This window comes from Triturus cristatus, chromosome 2_1, assembly GCF_964204655.1.
Source record: "Triturus cristatus chromosome 2_1, aTriCri1.1, whole genome shotgun sequence".
NCBI lineage: Eukaryota > Metazoa > Chordata > Amphibia > Caudata > Salamandridae > Triturus > Triturus cristatus.
The window spans coordinates 523,957,960-523,975,498 of NC_140581.1; the positions used below are offsets into that span (position 1 = coordinate 523,957,960).

The 17,539-nt window shown below is 44.8% G+C and overlaps 1 long non-coding RNA gene across 1 annotated transcript in view; it reads left to right on the top strand.

The window, feature by feature from the left end:
* The window catches only part of LOC146865595 (uncharacterized), a 117,178-nt gene that overhangs the window by 40,640 nt on the left and 58,999 nt on the right, over window positions 1-17,539 (top strand). The gene's annotated exons all lie outside the window — the stretch shown is intronic.

Sequence of the window (17,539 nt, forward strand, 5' to 3'; positions counted from 1 at the left end):
TACCTCATTCTACTGCCAAGGAAAATAATTGGCCAATAGTTTATTAATGGATGACAACGTTTTGGAAGTTTGTCCTGCTAAGCAAACAGCTCCGAATTAATAAAGATATTTGAAAATGGTTTCATGAATGTGCCATTCGAGAATTACTTTGAAAAATCCAATGATTAGACATTATTATCAGACTATGAAGGAATGGTGATCCAGATTTTTCACATAAGCTGCCAAGCAAGTAATGCAACAGAATCCCTATTGTTCATAGCCCCATGGCATTCCATCTCTTTAGCGATAGGAGGACAAAAAAAACAGAATAGTCTATAAAGTGGTAGGCTTCAAATTAGTGTCCCTTCTGAAGAGTGAAAATATAGATATGATTTACTTTGGAGATAATTAGCTAATTACCTACATAAACCCATTGTGGGTGACAAGATCAGTAAAACAGATAATAAAATTGTAGGAAAGTAGGATCTACTTCTATTACCCCCACTTTTTGCCTGGTGCTAAGCTGTATTATGACCAGTCCATCTGCTTTCTCCCTACATTGTTGTGTTGAGTACATAGGTACACTCCAGACTGGATACTGGGGTACCCTTCTCAGTCCCTAGTATATGGTACTAAGGTACTCAGGGCATAGGTACCCCAGAGATCTCACATGGGCTGAAGCATGCATTATGCCACCCATGAGAGACCATGCAGAATGGAACTACGGGCCTGCCATCGCAGCCTGTGTAAGTTGGTGCTTGCACCACTTACTAAAGATATAGGTTTACTATATCTAAGGGGCACTGCAATTTAAAACTATAAATCACCCCTATAGCAAGCCTTTGAAATCCTGAAGGCAGGTTGCTTGGTTCTAAGTGAGAGGGTGTCCCTGCATGAGCAGGAAAACCCTGCAGCCTATGGAGTCCATTCTCCCGGGTTGTCAGTGAAGCAGCCATATACCATATAGAGGTGGACCACATAATTTCTCGATGACCATCTCGAAAACGGCTGCAACGAATCCTATCATGTTTGGTATCAAACATGTTGGAATCATACCCTCACACCATAAACGGTGTGGGAGGTATGATTCCAAGCACTGGAAGAGCCCTCCGTTAGGCTCTCAGTGTTCCCGGTACCGGCCTTGTTGCTGACCAGAGACACATTTCTGCCCTCCTGCTGCTGAGCCAAGCTTGAGCAGAGAAAGGCAGAACAATAGCCACCCTGTCACAGGGAGGTATGACCACCTTCCAGACAGGATTTAGTGTATTAGGGCTGGGTGTGTGCGCTTGCCAGCACTAGAAAGTCTGCATGAGGTGCACATTTGCTGTCCCTGTTCATAGACCCAGTTCAAACCAGTCCTGGGGGTCGTTGGCTCCTGCTCTGGCGCGATACTGGACATAGGACATGGGAGTAACCTCCCCCCTGTCCAGACCCTCACATGGGAGGGTCCTCTGAGTCTCTCCAACCCTTTACCTAGGGTACTTAAGGAACATTAGGCACCCTGTCACAGGGAGGTATGACCACCTTCCAGACAGGATTTAGTGTATTAGGGCTGGGTGTGTGCGCTTGCCAGCATCAGAAAGTCTGCATGAGGTGCACATTTGCTGTCCCTGTTCATAGACCCAGTTCAAACCAGTCCTGGGAGTCGTTGTCTCCTGCTCTGGGGCGATACTGGACAAAGGACATGGGAATAACCTCCCCCCTGTCCAGACCCACATCTGGTAGGGTCCTCTGAGTCTCTCCGACCCTTTACCTAGGGTACTTAAGGGCTAACCCGGGAGTAGGTCTTTAAATTTGCCGTGGATAAGATTCAGATCAGACACCATTGCACTTCTACCGTGTGGGCACTTTGGACTTCGTTTGGGCCTGACTTCATCTCCCTTCCAGTGTGCTGCATCGTCTGTGCCTGTGCATCCTACAGGAACTCTCAGGACCTGTGAAGCATCAAAGACAACTGAAGTAATCTCCCTTGGAGTGAAGTAGTTACTCCCCTGCATTCGCAGGCACCGCAGCTAAGTCGACCGGTCAGCAGATCCTGAGCTCCTCCGGATTCTGTGGGCTCTGCAACACAGGTGGTGGTTTTCCACAGCTCCCGAGGCCTGCCCTGCCCTCTCACCAAGTTTGAGGCCAGTATCCCTCCTGGGGGTTGCAAAAACTGAACCCCTGTGCACTGTTTCCAACTTGCAGTTGCAAAGGCTTTTTGGCTTCTTTGCAAGAAGATCTTCAGGCTCCAAGTGGCCCCAACCTCGAGCACCTCCAGTGACCAGAATCTTCAGCCACACCGCATCGTGTGCTTCGTGGCCTGCATCTTTTGGTGAGCTGCTTGAGGTACTCTCTTGACTCCTGTGCCTCCGGCCTGTGGGCCCACTTGAGGGTCACACGTGTTACTTTTGGGCTTCCCTGATTGCTTGGGCCTGCCCTGACTCCCCTGCTTGTGGTGAGTACCCTGGAACTTGCTGGTCTCAACTTTGCACCTTCTCGACTTCCTGCTTGGGTTGCATTTGCCAAGGCTTTTTGGTGCTCCTGCCACACACCGACCCCTCAGCACTCAACATCCTTCATGGGACAGCTCGTATCCGGGTCCTGGTCTTCCTCAGCATCGCCTGCTCTTCACAGCTGCAGAGTCAAGGTCATCGACATCTTCCCTGAAGCACCCGACATTGGAGGGCATTTGTCTTCCAAGTCTGCTGGTCACCCCTGAGTGACATAGTCTGTCCCCTCTGCTTTCAGGTACACGTTCTCCTCTTCCAGCAGCAGCACTTTCCTGAAGTCCTCCATTGGGTTCGACTGCGGTTTCCGACGCCACTTTATACCTATGCACCCGGCTTCCCTGGGATAGGTAACTTGGGTACCATGGGATCCACGGATGGGATGCCTCTCAAACCTTCTGTCTTCCACTAGGTTTCTTCAGGGTCCACTGGGAAGGGTCCTTAATCTTTAAAAATCCAACCGCGACTTGCACATAGACTTATATGGAGCACGCTGTCGTGTGCACACACTGCACACGCTCGACGTGGGGTCTCTATCTACTTACCTTGGGTGGTTCTGTGGGTCCCCAGCAATTCTATGTCCTCTCAACATCGTCCTGACTCGAGTCGTGGTTCTTATCCCACTTTCTAAGTATATGGTTTGGTCCACCCCTGGGGCCCACTGTATATTTCATGCTATTTACTGTGTTACTTTGCTAAAGTATTGTGTGCATTGTGTTTATCTCAGTGCTGGAGATATTGGCACATACTAGAGCGTATTATATAACAAATACATATTTTTAGAAATACTTGGTGTGGTTCTTTTCATTTAATCTGTACTATAAGATTGCATTCTGGTAAAACAAGCTGTTTTACACTGCTTCAAAACTAAGCCTGAAGGCTGCTCTCCGCAGCTACCACTTGGATATCTTTCTAAGATTGTCTAAGACCTCTTAAATCTCCATAAGGGTTGTCTGGACTGGTGCAAAGTGCCCATTTACATTAGTGGACATCATATACCAGGCCAGCCTCTCACAGTAGGACAGAGTAAATCACAACACTTCCTCATTCTACTGCCAAGGAAAAGAATTGGCCATAAGTTTAGGAATGAATGACAACGTTTTGGAAGTTTGTCCTGCTAGGCAAACCGCTCCGAATTAATAAAGATATTTGAAAATGGTTTCATGAATGTGCCAATTGAGAATTGCTTTTAAAAATCCAATGATTAGATGTTATTATCAGACTATGAAGGAATGTTGATCCAGATTTTTCACATAAGCTGGCAAGTAAGTAATGCAACAGAATCCCTTGTGTTCATAGCCCCATGGCATTCCATCTCTTTAGCGATATGAGGACAAAAAAAAGAGACTAGTCTTTAAAGTAGTAGGCTTCAAATTAGTGTCCCTTCTGAAGAGTGAAAATAGAGATATGATTTACTTTGGAGATAATTACCTACATAAACCCATAGTGGATGACAAGATCAGTAAAACAGATAATATAATGGAAACCAAACACTGAATACATTTTAAATACCCGCTAAAACCCAAGATCTTCCGAAGAGTCTATGCATGTTTATATCAAACTTTGTTTATTACATGAAAAACATCCACAAAGTATTCATAGAAAAAGATCACATCTCATGTGACCTTCTAAAAATTAAACCACCCTTAGAAACCATTACTAAAATTCATAACCAATAAAAGAATAGCGAAGTATTAAAATTAGGAAAGGTAGCCTATCATAAAAAGTTGATCAGGAGCATGGTTCGCTGGCTGACTTATTTGATCAGTGTTAGCATGCTAATTAATTAAGAATTTGAAACTATCAAGGATACTAATTCATCTTAAGCCTCGATGCTTTTCGCGATGTGTATGAGATCATTTCAGTGCAAAAAATTGGTGCCTATGTATGACCAACATTCACCTCAAACCACTATCACAGTGCCCATATTAAGAGGTTGCAAGGCCAGGATGGCAATGATGTTATTCCCAGAATCCATCCTACCATTTGACGGGAAATGCTAGTCGCATGGATCGCTAGCCACCAAGACCTAAAAACCTCAGAAGGCCATTGCAACACAATATCTTCTGGGTGTCTTTAACTCCCAGTTCCATTTGAATGAACATTGGCTATCAAATTCCTCAGTGTTTCTTACGCTGCCTCACGTTTTCCACTTGCTGCTGTGAGGTTGAGCCATCTTTAATGCCCATAGTATAGTGCTTACAGATGCAAGACATTTCTGTTTTTATAATTCTGATAATGTATTAATGCTATAAATGTTTTACTTTAAAGTACTGTGATGTCACCAAAGATGGAAGCTATATATATTACATAAAAGAGTGGTTCTGTGTGAGCATTTTGAATTTCTTGAGAAACTGAGACTGGCAGGAGAAGGACACTGAAATGTGTTTTTCGACATCTTCGAAACCGCCCGGTCAGTTTCAACTTCAGATTTATGCACAATAAGAATATTTTCCACATTCTATGGAGCCATCCTCGGGCATGCCCGACCCCAGAGGAGTGCCCGAGATGCTGGAACTCAAGTTCCTCAGAAGAAAACCCTCCAAAATCTACTCGTGACTCGAGGTCAACAAACGATTCAATTGTTCACGAGTGGCCATTTTAGATCCTGGAATCCTTGGCATTTTTAGGTTGACTTTCAAATCACTTCTGGCTTAAGAGTTTAATGCTATTAAAAAACATAGAGGCAAACACTTTATGAAATGGCTGACTACAAGAAACGACCGAGCCATCCTCTCCTGTCTATACCTGAAGACTGTACACTGTCGGGGTAGGCTGCATGCATTGGGGAGGATGCTGGGCCTGCCCACAGGCAAGGCCCACTGCCCAGCACCCACAGCACGCAAAGGCTGTGCACAGCAGGGGTTAACTGATGGCAGGGGTAGGACACTACCCTGTGCTAAGCTGTGTGCAGCAAGATTAGCTGACAGCGGAGACGGGATAATGCTTAGGTTCTTGCAAAACCCCCATTTGCACGCATCTGAGGGCCGTTTGCAGCAGGGTTGGCTGATGGCAAAGGGTTAGGTAAAGTTCCAAGTCGCAGGCCCCGTCCTATGACTAACCCCCTCTGCACAAAGCCGTGCACATCGGGGGTTGGCTGACAGCCACGGATTGGGAGGAGATCCTGGGTACAATCCAGTATCGCTACCCAACCCTGCTGCACATGCCAAAGGCCATGGACTGCAAAGGGTAGGTTAATGGCCTGTCCCTGTGCCCAACCCCTTGTGTGCATGGCCTTAATCCCAGAACTACTTTTTAACTGTGATGTTTTTCAGCGAATATATATATAGATCGATAGATAGATAGATAGATAGATAGACAGACACAAACATGTACTCCTAACCGTTTTCTGTTACGCTAATTTATGATGGTGTGTATGTATTCAATTGTGTATTTTCGAACACCTGCAAAAATAAAAAAGAAGTAATTTAACCGTGTACAAAAAGTGCGCGTTTCCATTTGCTATCAAAGAGACATTGTTGTACATGGATCATGAGAAATAAACGATATGGCCCTTACACTACTCCGCTAAAGCTAACCACACATCTTCGCACTCATTGTAATACAGTGATAGTTTATAGACAAGAAACTCTGATCGTCAGAGTTGAAGTTCTTTCGAACTGAAAACAAATTGCATCCGATTATATCCTGTAAATGAAACATGGCTAAGCAGAGCAGTGTGCATGCTATGTATACAAAGTGCTGAAGAAAAAGAGCTCAATACTTGACTGTGCAGGGATCTCAATAAAGCCAGTGATGAGCAAATGTGCGGCAGAATTTAGTATCCCATCTGCATCCGAGTCTGTGATGTTTGATGCTTCCTTTGCAAGATTAGAGTTTGCAGCCTGCCTTTGAAATAAACCACCTGCTTTCTTTCAAAACTGTTATTTTAAAAATATTTTTTTAATAATTTTATTAAATTGACATGAAAAATGCACGGATTTTGACAAACCCTTATATGCTTTATATGTTGTACATTGTCAAGTCACGGGGGTGCAACATAGCAATTGTTGCGAGAATTGCCGTAAGTAAAGATGGTTGTGCTAAAAAAAAACTTGTAGGTAAATGGAGACTGAAATAGACTCCCGAATTACAAAAGTTTTGCTTTTGGCTTTTAAAGCTGCGGTTATATACAAGTTGTGCAATAATTCTTCCTTTCATCAGCTATAGGGGTACTTTTTGGAGTTATATTTCAGAGCAGGGTGTAATATCCATCTCACTAGATAGCAGGGTCCTTCCTTTCACCAGATATATGGATGCATCCTGAAAATATATTACAGAAGAGGGTGTACTGGCCGTCGCACGGTAGAGCAGGCTCCTTACTACTAGTTCTGTGGGATTAAACTTCTTTTTAGTAGAGTTTTTTAGATACAACCCGCATTATGCATAAACATCTTGAATGCTACTGTAGCCTCCCCTCCAGCAGTTAAGAGGAGCAACCCCTACTGGTGGCTGTGTAGAGTTGCTATCTGTGCTTGGCAATACTGAGGTGACCCGTGCCAGACTGAGACATTTTTTGGTTATTGCAGCAGTGGTTGAGTGGAGCTGGACAGTGCTAGAACAGAGCAGTGCTGGCTCAAGTAATTCCAGATTGGAGCAGTGCTGGATGGAAAAGTGCTGTATTTGACATTGGTAATTCAAACAGTGCCTGAGAGGGACATCAGTGAATAGGCTAGAGATAGGGTGTGGTAGTGTCATTGCAGAGCAGTGATGATTCAAACAGTGGGGCAGTGTTGAAAGGAACATGCCAGTGAGGGACTGTGCTAGCTGAGATAGTGATCTTGTGGGGAATGCTGGATGAGGTAGTGCCAGGTTGGGGGCAGTGTTCGGTAGGACAGTTTTGCTAGTTTAGCCTGGTGCATTTTGGAAAAATGTGTGAGAATGGAGAGAACCAGAGTGAGGCAGTGCTGGATGGGACATTGATGCATGGGATAATGCCACAGCGGCAGTGCTGAATGGAAAAGAGTCATAGTGGGGCTGTGCTGCTTGAGACAATGCGAGAGTGGGACAGTTCTAGCTGGGACATTGTCTGCATGGGACAGTACTTATGTGTGCTTGGGCAGATCTGGAATAGAGCAGTGGGTCACATTTTGCATAATGTGCCTATGTGCCACTGCTCATTCCTTCAAAATTGTAGCAAATAGTGTCCTAGTCAGGGACCAATTATCTGATGGAAACAAACAGTAAATTCAAAGTCCTCAGGATCAGCCCTTTCCACCTACCTTGCCATGAGGTGCAAGGGGAGTAGATTCAAAATGCTCAAGTTCTTTCCTGTGCACCAACATCCTGATCAAGCTTGGAACATGCGCTACTTGTTCTTGTGACAGCATCTCCAAGACTATAGCAAAACCAGGATGTACGCTGTGGATTGCTTAGAGGTTTTTAAATGCATGGTTTAGTAAGAACCAGTGTGATGTACATAAATATACGAAGGAATGCAGGAGTCTCTTCTATATAAAGCAGGATCTTTATTGCAGAGCACAGACAAAGCGTACACCACAACCACTGACTGGACACCAACTGCCCCCAGTGCTTTATCAGAATTGCCCATTTACTCCTTAGCATATTAATATATTCAACTATTTTAAATATTTTAATTCAACATTATTTCCTATAGGATTTTATTTTAAGTCCATAATTCCATTCATCTTTATTGGAGAGTTTTGCAGTACCAGATTTTGGCCATGTGTGGTCCAGGACTTACTCCAGCTCTGAGCTGGAGTTATGTACTACTGTTTTGGGTCCCACTTTTTGCTTTTATAACTAGACGTGCAGATTGTGAATAGTAATGGGTTTACTCTTGAGCACAAAGCCCTACCTAAATCCTTTCCAAATCCCTACTTAATTCCCTCCCCTTTAGTAGCAAGCATTCCCAATTCTCCTGTCCCTTCCACACTTTTTCCTAAAACATATACTCACTGTCAGAACCCACTGGGAACGCAGGAGCTACCGGGCCCAACCACGATGGTTGAGTCCTTTACTCCTGATGTCTTAGAGCTGAACTCCTATGGATCCTGTGCAACTGGACCAAGTACCCTTTCTGCACATGACTCTCAATGGTAGTTGTGGATGAGCAGTCAAAGGCTCACTATGGGTGGGGGGTGTAAAGGGGTGTAGAAGTAGGTAAGTGAAGAAGACTCATAAATCAAAGTACACACAATATGAACAATAAATCAATGTCCAGTCCAATACTTAGTGTTTATAAGAAAAATAAATATTTTATTTCTAATTACACGTTCAAAGAAATAACAACATTGTTGAACAATAACACAATCCTACTGTTGTAGGGTTCTTCTACTGTAAGGCAAATCCCTATCCCACCCTCTTTGTTATAACGTGGTCAGGGTTATTCTCCAGTCACTGTCTGCGACATGCAAGGAATACTCACTAAGAGGCTGTACTATGGTGCTGCAGCACAGTTAGCAGCGAGCCCCCTGGGGCACCACAGGCCCAACTCCAGTCTTACCTGTTCCCACAGTATGGAAGCATTCAACGGTGCAGTGAGTGCCTTTCCTGCAGGCGCTCACAGGTCCTGATCCTGTTCAGCAAAGTCGGGCAGTGCACGTGGTAGTGTGACAGGGATTCTGCTTAGGCACAGAACTATGCTTGGGACCACACAACCTTGGCCTGTAGGGACTGAGCCACCATACCACCTCAGTATCCATGAGCCCGAGTTCGACCAGCTATATTGCCTCACTTGCCCTCCTAACCCTACCAGAGAAACAAGTTTATTTGCACCCCAGAACACAGCAATCACGACCCTCCAAGGAACACCCTTTCGCTCTTTCACTCTTACTTGTCCACTATAAGATATACAAGAGACACAAAAGAAGTTTAGCATATTTATTTAAACTATGTGCTAAAAAATGCAGTATTTGTGCCATAATTAGAAAACAAATGCATACTAAAAATACTGTTAGCATGGCCAATAAACCGTATACAATAAAAAGGCCCTGACATGTTATAAGGCAGAGTTGTCTAACCCCCCTGCCCTTCTAATGAAGCTAAATGAATATATATCAAAGATCTCTGGGATTAGTGGCAGACCCCATACCTTAGCATACACAGATGGACGTTCTACATCTTGGTGAAAGCAGTGCTCTTGTCTCTGAACTCTCACTCCATCTGTGTTTTTTGGACCTCTGTGCTCATCTCTATGACAAGACGTGTGTACATAAACAACAGCTGCTTTCTCGGGTTATGTCTAGGCCCTAGTGCCTGACCAGAGAAAATAACATGGGGCATTGTTGTTTTACCTTGTCTGGTGTGCAGAGTAAATCCCAGGAAATGATCAGAACACGAAAACATATGCAGGTTCTGTGTGAAAAAACAATGTGGCACAAAAGCCAGCGTGTTTATATAGTAACATGTGCAAAGGAAAATGCGGCTTACATATGCACAATTATTCTAAAATAGATAAAACGACAATTGGCCATGCAGGAAACACACGACAATTGCACTTGGCAGGTGCAGGCTCCCTCACTAGAGCTAATCCCTGCCTGCGAAGATAAGGTAAGTCACTCTTTCCTCACACAGGATGGAGGGAATTTGATCCTCCAGCTCCCACTGGAGCCCAGCGAGGGCACAACATCTCAGGCGGCGTCCTTCATGGTCCTCAGGGTATCAGTCAATTGCAGGCCTTGGCGTGCAGATGACCAGCCGGTCACAGCCTCATTCTTTTGTCTGGGTAAGGACCCTAACTTCTGGCAATGTGGTCATCGGCAGCCCCACCTGGCATACAGGGTTGCTGCAGTACTCGCACCTGATACTCCAGCATGCATGCCTCATCACGGTGGCATCTCCTGGCATACGAGGTGGCCGATTAAGGTAGTAACAAGTCTCGATGCTCTGGGAAAATATAGTTCAATGGTGGCCCCTTCTGGCTTACAGGGTTACCGAGATGAGGCAGTGCTGGCCTGGTGCTACCTGCACAGCACTTGCGACGCAGCTTGTGTCATGGCAGCCTTCTCCTGGCTTCAATAACACACTGGGAATCTAGGGGAGAGGCTCTGAATGGGGGACCGTACTACTCCCTGTCTAACTGAACTCACTAGAAGTACATCTCAAAACAAAGAAAAAGGGGAAGAGATGTCCCCGAAAATGGTGTGGTGACAATTTCAGACAATGTGTACTCCCCGACAAAGAGGAGACCTCTTTTATGACAAGAGCCCTCACAGGCCCACAAGGTCACTAGTGTGGGCTACAACTCTCCAGGCTTTGAAGAGGAGCTGAGGTGTTTTCAAGGAAGGGACCGAAGGTAAGGGTAGTGAAGGGTAGAGTGCAGAAAAAAAGGTTTAAAACTGTGTACAGGAGGACAAATAATCTTTATATCGCGGCCTTCTGGGACAGGATTAAAAAGAAAGAGGACTAGGGGTTACCAGCAATTTTTCTCCTACAGTAAGTCAACATGTTTCTGCCCTTAGGTGACCCCACTAGGGGTTCAGGGGCATTCTTCCTAATCAATTGACTAGTCCTTCAGCATGAAAAATTATATATATATTATTAAAAAATATGTACAATTGTTACAATATGAAACTTGTAGCATGGGAGAACGCCGGTCTTTTGACCACTGATGAGTACAAATACATGAAAAATGATAATCCTGTGACGCCTATTATGTACTTCATCCCAAAAGTCCATAAAAATCCAATAAAGCCCCCAGGCCGACTTATAATATCAGCATGCAATAGTATCTTAGAAAGAACATCAGTCTATGTGGACTATTTCCTTCAGACATACGTAAAAGAACTGCCTTCATACGTGAGAGATACGGGAGACTTCCTTGCGAAAATTAGAGATGTGATATGGCAAGAAGATTATCTTCTAATTACAATGGATGTTACATCTTTATATACTTCCATTAGGCATCAAGATGGGCTCAAGGCAATAAGGCACGGGTGAGTGAGTGGATGGGTGTTTAGACCTAAGACTCTGTGATGGGGTATGTACTTATTGGTGTTGAAGTGTCTATGGTTTTGAGAGTGGCAGTATGTAATTTAGAGTGGGTGTATTAAAGGTTATATTAGATTGTGAGAAGATGCATCAAATGATCACATGAATCACGCCATCAGTGATGTCATTTGAGATGTCATCAGTGATGTCATGAGTGATGTCACTGACCATGTCATGAGTGATGTAATATGTGACATCATCAGCAGTGCATTGCGGGGGCGCGAATTATAGTTAGCTGAACTAACTATAACAGGGGAATTTCAATGGTTTTGTACGAGGGAAATGTCCAGCTAACTATAACGCTCCTGAAACCTATGTTTTTTTCAGTGAATATATATATACATATATATTACCTACTGGCAGTCGCCAGCAGGTTGATATAGTTTATATATATACATATATATATATGCATATATATATATATAAGTATACAGGCCACCAGGAATCGGAAGCCTGTAGGTATGGCGATGGCCCGGATCTGTGGGAAGGATTGGGTCCATCGTCTGTCTGAAATGCATAATCAAAAAGCAAGAAAGCCAATGTGTCCTATTCGTTACATAAAACAGGGTCTCCATATCAAAACAAAACAAATTACAAAGTAGAAACATGTTTAAATGTTCAAACTCAGTGGTCTTATCCCCTAGGTGAAGCATTAATTCACTTTCCAACCTTGTAGGTGACCCCAATATTGGCAGGGCTAAAGGGAATCAAAAAGTACAAGAAAAACGAACAGAAAAAACACTCATCACAACCTCAGCAAATATGGCATGGTGTAATTTTGAGGAGAAAAAGGATTAAAAGCACCTGATGCTTCCCAAATATGTTCTTGACTAAAGGCCAAAACATGTATTGGGGACTTGAGGTTTGCGCAGTGAAAGATTCCCCTTACATTTCTGAAAGATGCTACGAGCGCTAAGTAGCAGACTCTTATAGATAAAAATAGGATATGAGCCTCTTTGGGAGTGGCATGCCTAAGCAAAGAGGCGCGCAGTACAAAATGAAGGGCAGCAGCTCGTGGTGAGTGCCCAGTTGCGTAATGAGAAAATGCAAAGCTAAGTGTAAAAGGACAGGTGCTATGTGGACTGGGCTGGCTATTGCGATATGCAGGCCGTGCAGCCAAGCTCATATATCAGCGTGGTCTGGAGAGACCACGTAGCAAAGCTCACCTTCATTGTAGTCCGTGTCCTACAGGATGTGGGAGTCCTGGCAAGAGGAAGAGTAAAGTTGCACATACACGACTTTGAGCACCTTCCTGAACACTGCAGGAGGCTCGTCAGAGCACCCTATGGTTAGCTGTGCCAAGGGGTCACAGTACTGATAAACTAAACGGCGCATATCCTCCTGAAGCGACCGCCATGCTGAAATATGAAGCGCGGTGGCTGCGTATCAGGTGCAAGCGTGCATCGTGTAGATAAAAGTTTGGTGCATTGCCGCCATGCTGAATTTCAATCAATCAACAAAGCTTTATTTCGACACGTGATGTCATAAAAGCACAAAATACATAAAAACAATTACAAATTCATTATTTTTAAAACATGTAAGAAAAATCCAATTTGAGATATACAATAAATATCTAAAAAAATGTATTAAATTTCACAGCTTTGGGGATTAAAAACGATAGTTTAAAAGATTTAATTAAAACTGATAAATTTTTGCCTGATTAGCCATGCCCAACCTAAAAATTTGGCCACTCCACAAACTAAGGTGGTGTTGGTGGTGGTTTTAAGGATTCGCATGGCGACAATGTGATCCCATGTTCCTAAGAGTAAACAGACGGGTCTAAGCCATTTCGTCCTAGGTAGTAGATAGGCTGGGCATGCAAAGAAGAAGTGAGAGACGTTTTCAGTGGCACCAGGACAGAATGGACAGTCAGGGAGGGTCTTGTGGGGGGGTTTCCACTTGCTAGTATGATTACGTAATGGGAGCGTCCCGAACCTAAACTGAATGAAGAGCGACCTGTCCTTGGACTTAGTAATAAAATCAAGGTATGGTTCTAAGAAGATAGTTGATTTGTGTTGATAAAAAACCTCTGTCAGCCTTCCAATATTGGGATCTCTTTGTTCCGAAGCATCCACCCATGCCCAGAAGGCTCGCTTAACTTCCACCTTCGATAATGGTGCCTCTACTGGCCAAACTGTTGTAAGGCCGGTTGCGATCAGAAGTTTTTTTGTGTTTGTGAGCCACTCAATTTTATGGGCTCCTTGCATGTTCATGACCTCCCTAAGCCCTTCAACATAGTTAGCGAGCTCAGGGGTTCGCCACAACCGCGCCCAATATAACAGAGGGCGAAGGGTGGCTAGATCCCTGATTGAGCGCCTACCAAAGTCGCTAAGGAGTGGTTTAGTCGGGGTACCCCTGGGGAGTGATACAAGTTCCCTAAAGAACTTGTTTTCGCTGGTCACAAGTGAGTCAACACAGCTGTAGCCCCATAATTCGGCGCCATAGAGTGCGCTACCCACCGCCTTTGCAGCATAGATGTTTAGTACTGGGGTAATAGGTTTAGAGGTAGAGGCCCGAAATTCCTTTCCCAGGGCACCAGTTACTCTTTTAAGATTAAGTGCCATTTTGTCTATATGGGGCTGCCATCTGAGCCTGTCGGAGATTCTGATTCCCAGATAGTCAAACTCTCCGACGCGCTCAAGTGGTTTCCCTTCTAGGGTCAGAATAGAACCAGAGGATTTTGAAGGGTTGAAGTAGAGGAGTTTGGTCTTGGCGGTATTGATGACGAGGCCTCTTCGCTCACAGAACAGAGAGAAACGCTGTAACAACTTCTGTAAACCAGACGGAGTTTTTGAGATTAAAAGAGTGTCGTCTGCGAAAAGAAGTGCGGGAACTTTATCACCCGCCAGAGCGGGAACATCCACTTCAACTTCAAGCAGAAAAGAGACCACGCCATTCACAAATAGTGTAAAAAGTGTTGGTGCCATGACACACCCTTGTCGAACCCCTCTATTCACTGGTATTTTTTTGGTTTTCTGGCCCTGTGTCCCCCATCTAATGCAGGCAAAGTTCTCTTCATGCATTCGGATGAGGAGTTTCAGGATGTAGGAAGGGATACCCAGCTCCTCCAAAATCGACCACAATCGATCGCGGGGGACCAAATCGAAGGCGGTCTTAAGGTCAATGAACGCAAGGTATAAAGCACCCTTGCCGATGGTAACCGTCTTCCAGTAAAGGAGCATTAACCTGAATGCTTGGTCAATGGTGCTGGTGCAGGCCCTAAAACCCGCCTGGAACTTGGTTAGAATCCCTTTGTCGTCCACCCAAGAATGTATCCTCTCCAGAAGTACCCTACCGACCAACTTCTGGCCAGAATCAATTAAGCTGATTGGGCGATAATTCACCGGGTCTCCCCTTGAGCCCTTCTTGAAGATGGGGATTACTTCTGCACCCTTCCATGACTCCGGCACCGGTGATCCGCTCAATAGACTGTTGATATAGATAGTAAAAAACGCAGCCCAGCCCTTTGAATTGGCTTTGAAAAGATCTCCCGGAATGCCGTCAGGACCTGGTGCCTTGGCAGATACAATCTTGTCAATGGCGATTTGAACCTCTTTCTCCTCAACACTTGGGAATAAAATATGGTCATGGAATTTTACTACAGACCCTGGGCTGGTGGGCTGGTCTACCACAACCTCAGGACCTGCGTACAAGTTCTTGAAGTGGTTAAACCATTCCCCATCCGTGATGTGGTTAGGAATTTGCGCCTGGGCACAGCTGGATGATCTTCTCATAATAGACCAAAATAGCTCGCCATTTTTTGCATGGCTCGCTAGTTTCAGTGAAACCCAGCGCTGTTCTTCCCAGTCTTTTTTGGCGGATGCGAGGGCTTGCCTATAAAGCAACCTCGCTTGCCTAACCTCACCGGGATTATTGGATTTAATTGCAGAGATTAGGCGATTTTTCTTTATTCTGCAATCTTTAGTGAACCAATCATTCTCTCTCTCAACTCTGGGGTTTGGTTTTTTCCTGTGGTCAATGAACAATGCCCCAATTGCATTCATAGAATCCACATAGACTTTAGTATAACTAGAGTTGTCCTCGGGTAGTAAAGAAAGCCTGGTGGTGTAGTCAGCGAGGATATTCTCCAGCGCAAGAAGTTTAATGTCACTAAGGGCAATTTTGGACCATTTAAGGGATCTACCACAGTTAGAAGGCTCAAGCTTCTTGGTCAACAACTGTATACCTGGTTGAGGGGAAATAGCCTGTCTATGCCAGACTTCTCGCATGATGAGGGACAGGGGGTTGTGGTCACTGGATGTTGATGGTATTACAACCATATCGACGACAAATTTCCATCCCCTCCTGTCAATTAGAATGTAATCTATTCTACTTTGACTGCCAACTCTGTTAAAAGTATTAGCGCCCACTAAATCAGAAGGGGTGCGCCCATTGACAGCTCTTAAACCGAATTCTAACGCTATGGCATTCATTTGAATTACAGCAGGAGTCCATCTTTTTACGGGGTTTAAGGAGAGTAGGGGGATATTCCATCTAGTGTCCTCGTCATGTGCGCCCAGTATATCTTCTGTGGCAAGTGGTTCAAAAGAACAATTGAAATCACCGGCGACAAGAAGATAAGAATTCGAGGTGCATGCAGAAAGTATCTCTGAGAGGGCTGTAATGGTAAGCGACTTGGCGCCCCCTTGAGTGCCACGAGAATAAACATTAAAAGGTTCCCAGGGTGGACTACTCTGGGTGTCTTTGATAATGAGTCTCATTATATCAGGCGTAGAGCGACCGTCAATGGTGACCTTCAGGTTGAGATCTGCCCTGATCTAGACCATGAGGCCCCCGGAAGGGCGCCCACGGCCTGACGAGATAGCTGGTATAGAAAAGCAACAAAACCCCGATTTATATAATGGATCAACACTCCAGGTTTCCTGGAAGATACATATATCATGTTCTTCTATGAATGCGTTCCAGTCAGGGAGGTCTAGCTTGTTACGTAGACCAGCTATGTTCCAAGAGACAATCTTAAGAAGGCCAGGTGTAGACACCCCGGGAGTTAAAGCGCTTAGAAGATAAAATTGAGGGGGGTCAGGACTAATAATGGACCTCGTCGGGCTCGTTAACATGATTGATGAATTCGAGCCCAAATGATCAGTCACTAAAGTGGGCTCTAGGGGACAACTTACTGAGAGAAGCGGAGGAGAGGCTGGAGTAACTTTACTGTCCTCCAGTCAGTCGACAGCCTCAAGACTGCTAAAGCGGTTTACTGTAGGAATAAGGTCTAAGGGTGGCAGATGTATAGGCCAACTCCCCAGTGGAGGGCCTCTCCCTTTTCTATGTACAACTGTCCATGGTTCTGTGAAGTGGCCAGGGGGATAAAAATAGGTTAAGGGGAGAGTTGAAATACATGATCCTATGGTAGTCGACCTCCAGTTGCAAATATGCTCAACTGCTTTGGTGTCCTTGAAGTTAATTAGGATACAATCCCCCTTTATGTTTTTAGCTAAGTGGCCTACCCATGGGACCCGTCGTACCATAAGAATTTTGGCGCTGATGTGCGGTGGTAATGGTCTATTTGTGTTGAGCCAATACACAACCCTATTCCTTAGGGTTGCGGGTGACTCAACTACGTTACTCTCCAGTTCGGGCACTCCTGCCAAAATTACAACATATGGAGCTGTTTCGGGAGGTAAGTTGGGAGTATTAGCCATAATTGAAGACTCTGATGTTAAAGGCCTAGCAACCTCTTTTAAATCTGTTTTACTGGACAAAATGGGGTTCCTTGGGTTGCCTGCTCTGGTAGGCATATTTGGTGTAGTTAGGGGTTGGCTTTCAATTTGGGCTGATGGTAAAGCTTTAGGGACCAACGGGGCTTTCTTAGCTCTAGGGTTGGCAGATGGGTTTGGGGCCTCTAAACTAGGAGTGGTGCTTGGTGCGATGGACAAACCCCCTAGGATACATTCAATCCTGGCTAGATGTTTTTCGATTTTGAGTAATCTGTCCTGCACAGGACAAAGGACCTGATTAAATCCCGTATGTCATGCAAACTCAATGGGTCAAGGGTCCCTCCCTTGGCCACTACGCTTTGCCCTTCTCCCTCCTCCTGGCTCATTATCCTTATTGATGTTAAACTGGATTGGGGGACAGAGTCATCCAGTGGGGCCCCC